Source organism: Erpetoichthys calabaricus, chromosome 5 (assembly GCF_900747795.2).
Source record: "Erpetoichthys calabaricus chromosome 5, fErpCal1.3, whole genome shotgun sequence".
Lineage (NCBI taxonomy): Eukaryota > Metazoa > Chordata > Cladistia > Polypteriformes > Polypteridae > Erpetoichthys > Erpetoichthys calabaricus.
This window is the reverse complement of record NC_041398.2, coordinates 114,126,387-114,141,772: the sequence shown is the minus strand read 5'-3', so window position 1 is coordinate 114,141,772 and position 15,386 is coordinate 114,126,387.

Genomic DNA, 15,386 nt, shown 5'->3' with positions numbered 1-15,386 from the left:
CAAAAGTAAAGAGTTAGCTTTTCATCCTTGATTTAAAGATTAATGAAATATCACATAATTAAGCAGATGATCGTCAGCAAAAATGAAAACTTAGGTATTTATCATTAAATCCAACTGTAATGGTTGTCTTACATGATTGGTCAAACACCGTTAGTCACGTTTTACTTCAGGAAATGGACATTGATGCTCAAGTCTGTCTTCACATATTATAGGTTAGACTCAAAACTTAATAGGAACTTGAAATGTGTTCACAAATTTGATTGGAGTCTCTTTAATAGACAGCATCATGAGCTGACTGATGTCCAAACACACCTGGCGTAAAACCAAAGAAACTAAGAGTTATCTATTAAGCGAGTCTTTATTAAAACATGAACACAGGCTAGGAAGGATAAACAAAGGTCGAGCTCATGCATTAAAAGAAACACAGACAAACGAGGCAGGAACCAACCTTAGTGGGGTACATGTTCAGTGTAGAGCATAATCACTCATGCTAGGCCACTTTATGGTCTCAGACTAACCTAACTGGTATTGCTTTGGGCCAGGACGGGACTACTTTAAACATTTTAGTAACAAATTATGGGTAAGAATTTAAAGAAACATGCAAGATGACAAATGAATTCCTGCACATGGACATACAATATAGCTGGACATTTAACTTTATGGCTCACATCCTGTCCAGTTTCAGAAAGTGCTGCTGACATGGTAAACCCCCGTATTGTTCCAGTTCCAAAGAAACTAGGTGCCTCTCCACCTAATGACTACAAGGCAATAACCCTTACATCCCATATCATGATAACCTTTGAGAAGCTGGTCATGGACTCTGTGAGTCCTCTTGTGAAGGACCACTGGGATCCACTACAGTTTACCTGTTGGACAAAGACTGGAGTAGAAGATACAATTACATAATTTACCATAATACTGCAAAAACCTAAGCATCTCAACAAAACTGCCTTTACTTGACATAGCACCTAACTACAGTGAACATTGTCCCATGGTAGTGATGTACACTTTTTCCAAATAAAGCACAATCTGGCAGGATGTTACTTAAAGTAAAGGTGGGCACTGAATGGTCAGCTGTTTGGAAAACAGTCCAGTCCTTTAGCTGCTCAACCACATTCTCTGTCTAGAGTACATTTTTCTAATTACTAATATTAAACATTAAAAGCAGCAAGCCGTAATTTCTATTTATAAGAAAACTTAGTAGACCATACAGTAGATAGAAGTGTAGCACAGTAGATCAGCAACTCAAATCTAAACAGTTCAGTGTCCACTCATAGTGTGACCCTTAGAATGTCAGTTAATGTCTGATATTGTATTTACTATATGGTGCTGTAATTGTTTCATGCATTTATGTATTACTTTGTACAAATAACAATATACTCAATTGAATCTAATGTAATTTAAGTACACATTTGCACAATGTACCTGAGCTTGTGAATGATCTCAGGAACATGTTTAAAATATCCATCCATCCATCCATTATCCAACCTGCTATATGCTAACTACAGGGTCACAGGGGTCTGCTGGAGCCAATCCCAGCCAACGCAGGGTGCAAAGCAGGAAACAATTCTCGGGCAGGGCGCCAGCCCACCGCAGTGTTTAAAATATAAATAAACATTTGTTTGTAGGTAGAGGATATGTGCATAACTGAAGCTTTCTTTTTTGCTATAATTTGCATTGAGTTACGAAGGTCTGAAGGAGAACAGTTGTAACGTGATAATCCACCACTCCACACCCCCATTAAGAAATGGTTGTTTCAGAAAATCAATGCAGAAAATCAATTTAATGCCAGTAAATTTGGACTGTATCACCTTGCAGTCTTCACTATTACAATTCCAGCCATTTGTGCATTCTGTGACTCTTAGCCACTGACCTGAAGGCACTCCCATTGTAGAAATGGAGCAAAAATTATTCCAATGCGTAATACTATGCAAAAGTCTTAGGCTCTTTAGATTATTCACAACAAATGTTGTCTTAGACAGTTATTTTATGTCTTCTGGATTAGTGTGTCAATAGAAAACAAGGTATTTGTGAATTCTAAACATTCCTTTTGCAAAACGAAAAGCTAAACAATAAGATCCTTCAATGACTCTAGACAAAGAAACTAATATAGTAATAAATCACTTTCCAGTCAGAAATGTGAGATCTTTGTAGGCAGGCATATACCCCAGCACTTGATTAAGCAAATACAACAAGCAGATGCTAAAGATTAATGGCATGATGTGTAGTTGAACCAAAGTGATTAACTGAAAAAGAAACAGCTGGGCAAGTGACAACAATAATAAAAAGATGTGGTTGCATTAAATGTGGCAGTTTAAAATTTTAGACCATGGAAAATGTGAGGATACAAATAAGACACAAGGTAGTCATAGTGCATCATCAAGATCTCTCCCAAGTAGAACTTTTGTGGCAGACAGGCATTTCCAGATTGGCTATCCAAGCTTTTCAGCAAAAGCATAAACAAACGGACAAAGTTAAGGACTGGAAACACAGTTTTGCCAAAGAACCTGAGTGCAGCAGACATAAAATATGTCAAGTTTACTTCTCTTCGCAATTGAAGATGTCCAACACCACCTCCAGTGTTGAACTGACAGAAACCATTGGGACCCTGGTACACCTATCAATAGTCTATGGATCTGTCATATCAGGAGTAGTCTTCATGAAGAGTTACAACCAAAAAGCCACTTTTCTTCTATGGTGGAAATAAAACCAAACAATTCATCTACGCAAAAAACACAAGGACTGGGGTACAGAAAAATGGCAGCAGCTGCTGTAGACTGATTAATTAAATTTTTTGACACTGAAGGGCTGAAGAATGGTACATGGATGAATGTCTGCAGGCAACAGCAAAATTTGATGGACTTTTCCTGCAGATCTGGGGCTGCATTTCCGCAAAAGGAATTGGTGAGGTGATCAAAACTGACAATCTCCTCACTGCTGAGAAGTACAGGAAGATTCCTATCCATTGTGTAATATCACTAGGGAGCAATCTGATCAGTCCCAGCTTCATTCTGCAGCATGACAAGGACTCTAAACACACATGCAAAATTATAAAAAACTAAGTGTAGTGAAAAGAGGAACAGGGAATCCTGCAACTGATGGTATGGTCCCTGCTAAGCTTTGATCTCAACATCATGGAACCTGTCTAGGATAACTTACAGAGACAGAAGAAAGTAAGACTGCCAAAGTCTGCATGCGAACTGGGGCAATTTCTCTGTGAGGCTTGGAACAACCAACCACCCAGGTATGTTCAGAAACTGCATACAACTGAACCTAAGACAGGGATGTCCAACTCCGATCCTGGAGGGCTGCAGCGACTGCAGGTTTTCATTCTAACCCCTTTCCTACTCAATGACTAGTTTTCACTTCTAATTATCTTCTTTTCCCTTCATTTTAATATCCCTGTTTTAAGGATTCAGTCCTCTGAATTAATTCTTTTCTTCATTTAATGGCAGCAAAACAGAAATGAGACATGAAGCAAGCCAACATATGACATACTAAATCAGGGCTTCAAGCTCCAACCAATTTTATTCCAACCAATTACTTAATGAGAAGCCGATTCATGCTGTTAATTAAACCCTTTATTTAAATTCCATAGTTTGTTGGTGCCTTTGTTCTGAAACAGTAGGCATTTCCAAAACTGTTGATTTTGTGTTTTTTCTAAGAACACTGTCAAAATGTTTTGGTGACCTGAGCAGATCAGCCTTACTGAGATCTTCACCTTTCTTTATTTTGTGATGGATGCAGGTTAACTAGTTGTGTGTCAGCTAGTTTTGTGTCTCATTATTGTTTGACTGCTAAATAAAGAAAAATGAAACAATTTGGGGGTCTGGGTCAAGTTAATTAAAATTAAGGTAAAAGAAGTTAAGTAGCAGCAAAAACTGGTCACTAATTAAGAAGTTAGAATGAAAACCTGTAGCCACTACAGCCGTCCAGGACCAGAGTTCGACACCCTGACCTAAGAGAATTGCAGGTGTTTTTAAAGGAAAGAGTGGTTATATCATATTGATTTTTTTTATTTACTGCACTTTCTATAAAGTTTGCTGATTAAAAAAATAGTCATGGCATTGTTTCTGAAAGGATTCCCACTTAACAGCATATCTTTGCTTGTGCCTACAACAGGGGTCCCCAGCTCTGGTCCTGGAGGGCCACAGTGGCTGCAGGTTTTCATTCTAACTATCATCTTAATTAGTGACCTGTTTTTGGTGGTATTTGACGTCTTCTGAATTAATTTTGACTTTTTTTTTAAAGATTTGTTCCACTGAATTGCTTCATTTCTTTTTTTAAATGGCACCCAAACAGAAATGAAATGTGAAGTGAGTGAGCCAAAAGAAGACCAACTAAGTCAGGGCCTCAGATGCCAATCAATGTTTTGGCTCCTACCTGTTGCTTAATTAGGTGTCAGTTCTTGTTGTTAATTAAACCTGGGGGGTATTTTTCGTACGTGGATTACTCGCTTAGCTGGATGTAATTGTTGACGATTTGGCCTGATCCTGATCTGTCGGTTTTTTGAAACTCTTGCTGGAAGTGTTGTTTTAGCAACACATCTAAATCCGCAAACCTGCTCGGAGCAGGATTGTTCTGCGTAAACAAGGATTAGTTTACACACGTGATCAGTGACGGTGCGTGGAAGTCATCCAGTCAGGGCTTCGCCGTTCATGAATGAGCGACCAATTGATATTGGTGCGCAAATTATACGAAGAGAATTTCATATAAAGAGGGTTTTGCGCGATCGGCAAGATCCTTTATTGCCCCCAGAGGAAATTCTGTACGAAAGATACCGCTTTAGCCGAGGGGGAATATTGTACCTCAAACATTTATTAGCACCTTATATTCGAAGTCAAACTCGGCGAAGTCGGGCTCTCACAACCACACAGACAGTAGGCATTGCTTTGAGGTTTCTTGCAAGAGGCACTTTTTTATATACTGTAGGCGATGCGGAACATCTATCGAAAAGTGCAGTTTGCCAGGCAATTCGTAAAGTCTGTTTGGCTCTGAAACATTTCCTTCAGGTTTTCATTGTGTTTCCTGGACACCTGCGTGTGCAGACAATAAAAGAGGCGTTTCATGCCATTGCAGGTAGGTAATACACAGGCTAAAACATCCACAGTTCCATAAAGAATCCCGCAATCAGCCTAACATTTTCATTACCAGGATTTCCAAATGTGATTGGGGCACATGGAACTGATCAGAGTGGAGTTTGATCAAACATTATTTGGAAAATGTACCTCTCCTCCTGATGAATAATCAGACACAGTGTCTTCATCAAATATTTGACCTTCGTTAATATCTCGTTGGTCAGACACAGGTTCAAGGGATATGACATTCCCTGCAACTGACCCAACAAAAAAGAGGGCTATATGGAACATACCTATAGCACACATGGAGGACGAATATGCAATGACCATCCTTTACCTGAAATGAAGTGACCACTGCATCCTGCCACTGGTTCTGAGGAGGAGCTTCCTCCTGGAATGCCCTCAGAAACAGGGCGATGGGCATTTTGCTGGAGAGGCAACTCTTCTGCAGGGGTTAGGTCTGGACCGCGTGGACCTCCACCTGTTTTTTGCTTGTCTGCCTCCTTATTAGCTTTAAAATTAATGTTTTTTATATTATATATGATTCTTTATGTCAACAATTCTTTAAATAGTTATATACCAATATTTACCAGTTTGAAGTATATTCTTGTACTTCACTTTAACCTGTTCCCATGTTCTCCTTGTGCTCACGTTTGATCTGGAATTATGACATATTAAATAATAATTAATCTGACACATAGGAAACGAAACGCTGCATTCAGTAAGTACAATGTACACTACTTTGCGTTTAATTTTTTCGGCCACTTTTTGCCAGCCGTCTTTTCTGGTCTGGGCTGCTTTTGCAGTGTTACCGCTTGTGTATATTAAATCTTGAAATTCTTCGTGTCCTTCGAATAAAAGGTCTTGCGCCGCGTGTGTGAAAAAAAAAATGCGCTCGTTCTTTCGTCATTTTGTTACAGCCTATCAAAGACTTGCTGATCATGTTTTCTAGACTCAATATATATGGGCTTTTCACTCAGCGCGGGCGCGCGCGTTCATCTCGTATGATTAGATCCAGCTCGACTAATCTAATACACAGCAGCGTTTGAAAAACCGACTTATCTGGATGAGTTTCACTGGCATTAACTCATTCAAGATGAGGCACCTGATCTCGGATGGTTTAAGCGACGTACGAAAAATACCCCCCTGTTCTTTAATTCCATGGCTTGTTGATGCTCTCATTGTGTAACATACATTTCTAAAATTGTTGATTTTGTTTTCTAATATCCATCCATCCATTTTCCAACCCGCTGAATCCAAACACAGGGTCACGGTGGTCTGCTGGAGCCAATCCCTGCCAACACAGGGCACAAGGCAGGAAACAATCCTGGGCAGGGTGCCAACCCACCGCAGTGTTTTCTAATAGCACTGTTAAAATGTTTTGTGGTCCTGAGCAGATCAGCATTCCTGAGACCTTCATCTTTCCTTATTTTCAGTCACTGTATTATGGACACAGTTTGCTGGTCATGTTTTGGCTCATTTTGTATTTCATTATTGTTTGGCTGCTAATTAAAGGAAAAGAAACAATTAAGGGGTCTGAGTCTTCAAGAGTAAGTCAATTAAAATGAATCCATGTGAAGTTAATTAGAAGCAAAAACAGGTCACTGATTTAGGAAAAAGTTAGAATGAAAACCAGCAGTCACCCCACCCCAAGACTTTTGTACAGTACAGTACAGTACTGTAAAAGTTCTGCAGTTTAAGATGGTTATTTACTAGTGGCTGATCCACCCATCAATTATGCTAAACCAGCAGCGCGAGGATCATAAACCGCACTTTCGAAATTACGTTTCGATGAATCGCAGCAAGTTTTTGTCTTCTGTGTACTAGTCAGCGCTCAGATCGTTTCTGAACTCCTTCAGAAGCTCCCACTCTTATCCTGATACGGCGCGAGCGACGCGCCGCCTTTTCGAATAACACTGGTGTGCTCGTGCTCTAACAAAAAAGCGTAACAAAAGTGCCGCTTGAACTCCCAGAGCAAGTGGCTCAGTGCTGCGGACAAGTCAAGTGGCGAAGCGCAGCTGCCTGGCACTCGAGTGGCCGCCGCACGGTGCCAAATCCGGATTAGACGGCCCTTTCGCCGCCGCCTCCAGAGCCCCCTACCCCCTCCCTTTCCCGCCTCTCGCCCCCGCGTGCCACCAACAAGGTAAGGAGAGCCCTTTAATCCGCCTTTCTCCTGGTTTACAGCTAGCTGACTGGCTGTCGGACGGGAAGGATGCGCGCGGGCGCGATGCTCCGCTGAATGACGAGGTGCGGCATCAAGGCGGGAGGAAAGCGCCCGGCTTGATTCAGGGCCTCACGAAGAAGCAAACAAGTTTCAGTATGCTGGGATGCTATTAATCCACTGGGGCCGCACAGCAAACTTTCTGCCTATTCCTTTGCAGCCTTCTTATCACTCTCTTTCTGATCTCACTGGCCATTAAGCACAAATCGATGCATTTTGCTTGCTCGAATGTGAGCCCCGCCGACCGAAAAGTGCGATGTGGTGGGGTTTGGTTACCATGTCAGGTCAGCTTTGCATCCGCAGGGATTGGGCTTCCTAGCACAGAAGTATGCGCTCGATTTGACTCTTAAGTTCAACGGATCGTCCAAAAAAGGCAAGAGCCGGGCGCTGGCATGCCGTAGGCTCTTTGTTTGCAGCTGTTTTCTTTAATTACTTAGAATTATTGTTAACGATTCATAAAAATGACAGCCGTAAACTTTAAGTAGGTTGATTAAAATAAACGTAGATTCCCCTAATTCTTTTGAGCATATCCTTCATACGAGACACTCCTTCTGCAAAAGAAAATGATCCTGTCCCCTTCCTTCCATGTTAAACCTGCATTTTTCAATCCAGAGCCGATGGGAGGCAGAACATTGCTCATGTGGCAAAGGATGCCTCTCAAGAACAAAGCAGACGGGCAGGACACACCAACCCGTTTATACCTGACCGTAAACCTAGAAGCCTGTCTTTGTATTGTATAAGACAATCCTTAGAAAAATTTGGGAGAACATGTAAGTTGCAATGAATGGCACCCAACTCGGTTCAAATGGTTGAAAAAAAAAACGCTTAGAATTAAAAAAAATCTGTGTAGTGTCCAAAAATAGTGTCATCAGCACATACATTTATAATTTAAGTTCTTTGCAGATTGGGCTGGCAGTGTGGTGTAGTGGTTAGGACTTGGGACTTCAAACCCTGAGGTTATGGGTTCAAAAATCACCACTGAGATTGTGTGTCCCTGAGCAAGTCACTTGACCTGCCTCTGCACCAATTGGAAAGCCAAAAGAAATGTAACCAACTGTATTGTAAATGTTGGTAGTCACCTTTGATAAAGGCATCAGCCAAATATGTAAATGGAATGAATGTATGTATAGATTGTTAATTGGTGAGTGTGTGTATAAGTGGAAGTTTGCATCCACTAATCTAAGATTCATTCCTGCGTTGTCCCTAACTCGACCGGTATAGGCTGTGGCCCCACATGGCTCATTTTCTAATTAAACAGATTCAGAGAATGAGTTTTCACTGTTAGTTCTTTTAACTAGTCAGTATGCTGAAACCTTGGGTAGCAGACTGGTGTAGTCATTATTACTGTTGCCTTACAGTTCCAGAGTTAACATTCTTAGCCCATGCTCTGCCTGTGTGATGTTGGCATGTTCTTCCCATGTCTGCATGGGGGTGTCTTTCGAGTTCTCTGGTTTTTATCCCACATCTCAAAAACGTACATTAGATTAATATAGGATCCATTAAATAATTATAGAGGGATTTGGACAGTATTAGGCTTAGGCAGATTTATTACAGATGTAATGTCAGTAAATAAAAAGTGTTACGCATGGGAAGTAAAATGTTAGGTTTGAATACACAATGTCAGGTTCAGGTTGCGGAGCATGCACTGGGTACAGCGCGTTGCTACATCCACCACATGATGAAAGAGCTCAGATCTTGGTTGGCAATCCCCCAGACTGACATGCGGTCCAGTCCCATCCACCGGAAATGACCCTCTATCCAGATCACCATCTGGTAGTCACGCAACATGGCCATAGTACCGTAACTGATGCTCCCTCACAATGCAGGTAATGTGCCTCATTCGGGATTCCATGAGCAACCGCTCATTCGACATAAAGTCAAACAAGCGGTACCCAAGGATTCTCAGAAGAGACACAGAGCCAAAGGAGTCCAATCTTCGTCTCATGTCACTGGATAACATCCATGTCTGGCAACTATATAGCAAGACAGGAAGTACCAGGACTCTAAAGACTTGGACTGTAGTCCTTTTATGTAGATATTGGGGGCACCACACTCCCCTTTCCAGTGACCTCATGGCGCCCCGTGCTCTCCCAATCCATCTACTGACTTCATAGGAAGAGTCACCAAAGACATGAATGTCACTGCCTAGGTAAGTAAACTTGTCAACAAGGTTGACACTCTCTCCGCAGACAGGCACACTGCTGATGGCTGTATCTAAGGTCATTAAAGGCCTGGATGTTGGTTTTTATCCAGGACACTCACAAGCCCAGGTACACAAACTCCTCGCTCAGTCTCCCTAGAGCCCCGATCAGAGCCTCCATTCACTCCGCGAAGATCACAGATGTCAGCAAAGTCAAGATCAGTGAATCTTTCTTTGCCAATAGATGCCCCACAGCCACTGGACTCCACGACCTTGCCCAACACCCAGTCCATGCAAGCACTGAACAGAGTAGGAGCAAGAACACACTCCTGACAAACCCCAGAATCACCCAGCTGGGTGTTATTTATTGCCACTTACACGTGCTCCAAAATATTTTAAGGATTTCCTTATACAGGTCTAAAAATCAAAAGTACACCTTATGAGCAGGATTTAGGAGTTGTAGTGGATTCAACACTATCAACTGCCAGATAATGTTCAGAAGTCATTAAGAATGCTAACAAAATGTTAGGTTATATAGCGCCCTGATGTGGAGAGTACAAGTCCAAGGAGGTTATGCTCAAGCTTTACAATGCACTGGTGAGGCCTCATCTGGAGTACTGTGGGCAGTTTTTTGATTCAAGGCTATAAAAGGACATGGCAGTGCTAGAAAAAGTCCAGAGAAGAGCAACTAGGCTGATTCCAGGGCTACAGGGGATGAATTATAAAGAAAGATTAAAAGAGCTGAGCCTTTTCAGTTTAAGCAAAAGAGGATTAAGAGATGACATGATTGAAGTGTTTAAAATTTTGAGGAAAATTAGTACAGTGGATTGAAACTGTTACTTTAAATTGAGTTCATCAAGAACATGGGGACACAGTTGGAAACTTGTTAAGGGCAAATTTCACACAAATATTACTAAGTTTTTCTTCACACGGAAAGCCATAGACACATGGAGTAAGCTACCAAGTTGTGTGGTAGATAGTAGGCCTTTAAGGACTTTCAAAACTAGACATGATGTTATTTTAAAAGTAAGTGGATAGGACTAGTGAGCTTTTTTGGGCTGAATGTCCTGGTTTTGCTTAGATTGTGTTAATTGGTATCTCTAAAGGCCAGAAATGTTCAGTCTTAGTCCTCATTTACATAGTCTTAACCAAGGCAGTCGGCAGCGCATACCCGTGAAGTAAGTTGCAAAAGATGACATGCCCAGCTACTGAATACAACTAGTCTGCGGCTTGCTTCGACAAAATCAAACAGGTCTCATTTTGTCATTTAGAGGTGAACAGCCATTGAATACTTATCTGAAAGCACAACGTATATTATACGGCGACAAGCCATAAAATGATGAACGTGTGTTTTTAGGACCTCATAAATGGAAGAGAAGCACATATATCTAATGTCTCATATTTTACTTGCAATGACAGAATGGAAAAAAGAAAAAACAGTGTACAGATTGCAACAGAACTTGCCATAGCTCTTAACCCTTCATATGTCGGGAGCACCATCAGGCAACACACTATATACTTTACAAAAAGGGACAAGCTGGACTGTGCTGAGACATCAGCATGCAGTCAGTAAATGTGAAATGGCCAGCAATATTTGGTTGTTTAAATTTATGTGGTCTGGCAATAAGATTGGCAACTGCAGTCAGCAAGTCTAACATGTCCCACAACTGGAAGTCACTTAATGTGACATGAGCCTTAATGTACTGGAGGTCTGTTCAGAGTTAGTCCTGTACTACTTTGGGATAGACCCTGGCACTCATGACCCTGAACAGGACAATTGCTTTAGAAAACAGCAGGTGGATGCTGCAGTTCCACTTGTATTTCCTGATGAATGTTTAGTTTAAATTTTCATTTTCAATTGTGTTCCTTTTCATTTTTTATCTTGTAGAACTGACCAAGTGTTTACTTCAATTAGCCAGTAAATAAGGCATAATAATAATAATACAGGTGCTGGTCATAAAATTAGAATATTATGACAAAGTTGATTTATTTCAGTAATTCCATTCAAAAAGTGAAACTTGTATATTAGTTTCATTCATTACACACAGACTGATGTATTTCAAATGTTTATTTCTTTTAATGTTGATGATTATAACTGACAACTAATGAAAGTCCCAAATTCAGTATCTCGGAAAATTAGAATATTGTGAAAGGTTCAATATTGAAGACACCTGGTGCCACACTCTAATCAGCTAATTAACTCAAAACACCTGTAAAAGCCTTTAAATGGTCTCTCAGTCTAGTTCTGTAGGCTACACAATCATCGGGAAGACTGCTGACTTGACAGTTGTCCAAAAGACGACCATTGACACCTTGCACAAGGAGGGCAAGACACAAAAGGTCATTTCTAAAGAGGCTGGCTGTTCGCAGAGCTCTGTGTCCAAGCACATTAATAGAGAGGTGAAGGGAAGGACAAGATGTGGTAGAAAAAAGTGTACAAGCAATAGGGATAACCCCACCCTGGAGAGGATTGTGAAACAAAACCCATTCAAAAATGTGTGGGAGATTCACAAAGAGTGGACTGCAGCTGGAGTCAGTGCTTCAAGAACCACCACGCACAGACATATGCAAGACATGTGTTTCAGCTGTCGCATTCCTTGTGCCAAGCCACTCTTGCACAAGAGACAGCGTCAGAAGCGTCTCGCCTGGGCTAAAGACAAAAAGGACTGGATTGCTGCTTTCTGATGAAAGTAAATTTTGCATTTCCTTTGGAAATCAAGGTCCCAGAGTCTGGAGGAAGAGAGGAGAGGCACAGAATCCACGTTGCGTTAGGTCCAGTGTAAAGTTTCCACAGTCAGTGATGGTTTGGGGTGCCATGTCATCTGCTAGTGTTGATCCATTGTGTTTTCTGAGGTCCAAGGTCAACGCAGCCGTCTACCAGGAAGTTTTAGAGCACTTCATGCTTTCTGCTGCTGACGAACTTTATGGAGATGCAGATTTCATTTTCCAACAGGACCTGGCACCTGCACACAGTGCCAAAGCTACCAGTACCTGGTTTAAGGACCATGGTATCCCTGTTGTTGATTGGCCAGCAAACTTGCCTGACCTTAACCCCATAGAAAATCTATGGGGTATTGTGAAGAGGAAGATGCAATACGCCAGACCCAACAATTCAGAAGAGCTGAAGGCCACTATCTGAGCAACATGGGCTCTCATAACACCTGAGCAGTGCCACAGACTGATTGACTCCATGCCACGCCGCATTGCTGCAGTAATCCAGGCCAAAGGAGCCCCAACTAAATATTGAGTACTGTACATGCTCATACGTTTCATGTTCATACCTTTCAGTTGGCCAACATTTCTAAAAATCCTTTTTTTTGCATTGGTCTTAATTACTATTCTAATTTTCCGAGATACTGAATTTGGGACTTTCATTAGTTGTCAGTTATAATCATCAACATTAAAAGAAATAAACATTTGAAATACATCAGTCTGTGTGTAATGAATGAATCTAATATACAAGTTTCACTTTTTGAATGGAATTACTGAAATAAATCAACTTTGTCATGATATTCTAATTTTATGACCAGCACCTGTACATTTTATTTATATAGCACCTTTTTCATGCTCAGCGTACCTTGAGGTAGACTTCTAAGACATTTGAGGTCATCTGCCTTTTATTCAGAATTTCCAGCTAAACAATTAGAGCTGTTGAAAGACTCATTCAAATTTAATTGTTCAACAGACTTTTTGTATTGACATTTTAGAGAGGCTGTTTGGCGATATTAATCTTGGCAGCTTTTGTCTTGCTTTCTTATGTTATAAAATGTGTTGACTGCAGTCATTTAAATTCAGCAAGAGTTTTGGTGTGTTTAATTAAGTACAATGATTGATTCGTAAAAAACTGGCCATAAATGTAATCGTTCTCTCATCCCGCAATGAAAACCTTTACTAGTAAATTCAAGTGTAAAATTAAAAAAAAAGGAAAAAGAAGAATACCAGCAGTCCAATAAAAATGTGCTAAACTCCCCTGAACCCAGCTGCAGCTCTGTCCTTTTAGAGAGGTTTGCTATAAACACAACAACCTTCCTTTTTTGTTCAAGCACGACTGAGGGATGATCTGTGTAGTTGTTCTTGTGCTTGCTCTGGTGTACACTAGTTGGATTTTGACAGCTTAAATGTAAGCACAGTTTCATTAAGAGGTAGATTTTAAATATCTGAATACTTTTTTCTTAGAAACCTTTTTACTCTTAGGTTAAGCACTATCGTGGTTTTTGTGATGTCTTATAAATATTGTATTTTGAAATTATTGAGGATTGCCTTCCTGGTTAGTTTGATAATATCTATTTGGGTAGTTTTTTCATGAAAGGTGCATCTTTACAAATGCATTATTAGTAAGATCAAATGTTGACACAGTAGTTGGCACTAACGCTTCACAGCTCCAGAGTCCTGGGTTTGAATCCAAAAATTGCCTGTGTGGAGTTTGCACCTTCTTCCTGGGTTGGTGTCAGTTTTTCTTGTGGAGTGCCAATTTTCCTTTCTATATCTCATTGACATACATGGTATAAGTTAAGTGGCAAATGTTATATTGACTCAATCTGATTAATTGTGCATGAAATGGTCTAGCTGTACCTCACTAGTGTGGGTTCCCAACGTGAACTGGATTGACACTTGCCCCCTGTGACCCTTAGCTAAATAAATGCATCAGGTTAGAAAATGGAATGATGGTTCATACTTTAATGCAGCGGGGCACGAATGTTGCCATATGTGGCGTAATTTCACTATTCGTAGGGAAATTTTAAACTTGTAGCGATGTATCGGCAGCAAAAAATATAGGAATAAATTTTATTAGGGTTTCAAAAAAATGTTAGGGGAGCGCAATTAAAACTGTTATGAAAACTTGGATCACAAATACTTAAAGGTTGAAAAACGCTGCTCTAATGTGTGAACTTCAGTTATCTTCTCTTAATTTAAAGTAACATCGTATTTGCTGCAGCATTGTTAAATTTGTGCAGCTTGTAAATATGTTCACTGACCTTTAACTATTTACCACTCATTAAATAGTGTTATAGGCCCATAACCTTCGTATGGCATCTGAGTTCATAAAATATTAGGAAGTGTCAGACAGAATTTTTATGTGGGCAAATCATAGATGTTGTGCAATGAACATTATATAATGAGTGACAAGGTGTAGGTGGAAGGAAAGCTTGTATTTTTTATCAGGGCCTCTTGCCACAAGCAAGTCACAGTATGCAAGGAAACTATAAATCCAAGAGGGTCATATGAAAACTTCCCATTCTTTTCTTTACAATGCTTAGCCAACCACTTTGTAATCTGGATGTCCAAAAATCTCATTGGTGTTAATCTTAGGTAGGTTCTAACCAGCCATGTTTCTGTGATGTTCATGCTTAGTGCTAGCTTTGTACTACTGCTGACAATCTGGCACCACCTTGTTGCCCATTTATGGCTAACCCACTTCTAATAATGTCTTTTGATCATGATTATCTGGACCCTTTATGGTTTTTCGATTATAGTCTGGTGGAGAAAGTAGTTGTTGAAACAAACTACTATACTGAGCAATATAGGTCACAGTAAACTGTTAGCTTTTTGCACTCTGTCACTTTCTATACATGTGTGTGTTTTTCAGTCTCCTGATACTGCAGGGCATAGTGGGTGAAACAGTCCAGAGATGGTTCTGGTCCACAAACCAGTTGTTGCAGACACCCATTTTTGCCAAATTATGAGTGAATGTCATTTTTCACTCATTATGAAATACCTACATTTCACTAATAACGATCACTATGATGAAACTAATCGCCCAGCACCAAATCTATACAAACTGTGGTATGTGTATCAGGTAATCATCAAAAATATGCAGATATGCAGTCGCAAGATAAGTATTGACGAAAGCCTCATAGATTATAAGGGAAGGCTGGAATGGAAACAGTACATCACATCCAAATGGGCACGATTTGGTACCAAGTAGTACATGCAGTATGAAGCAAGC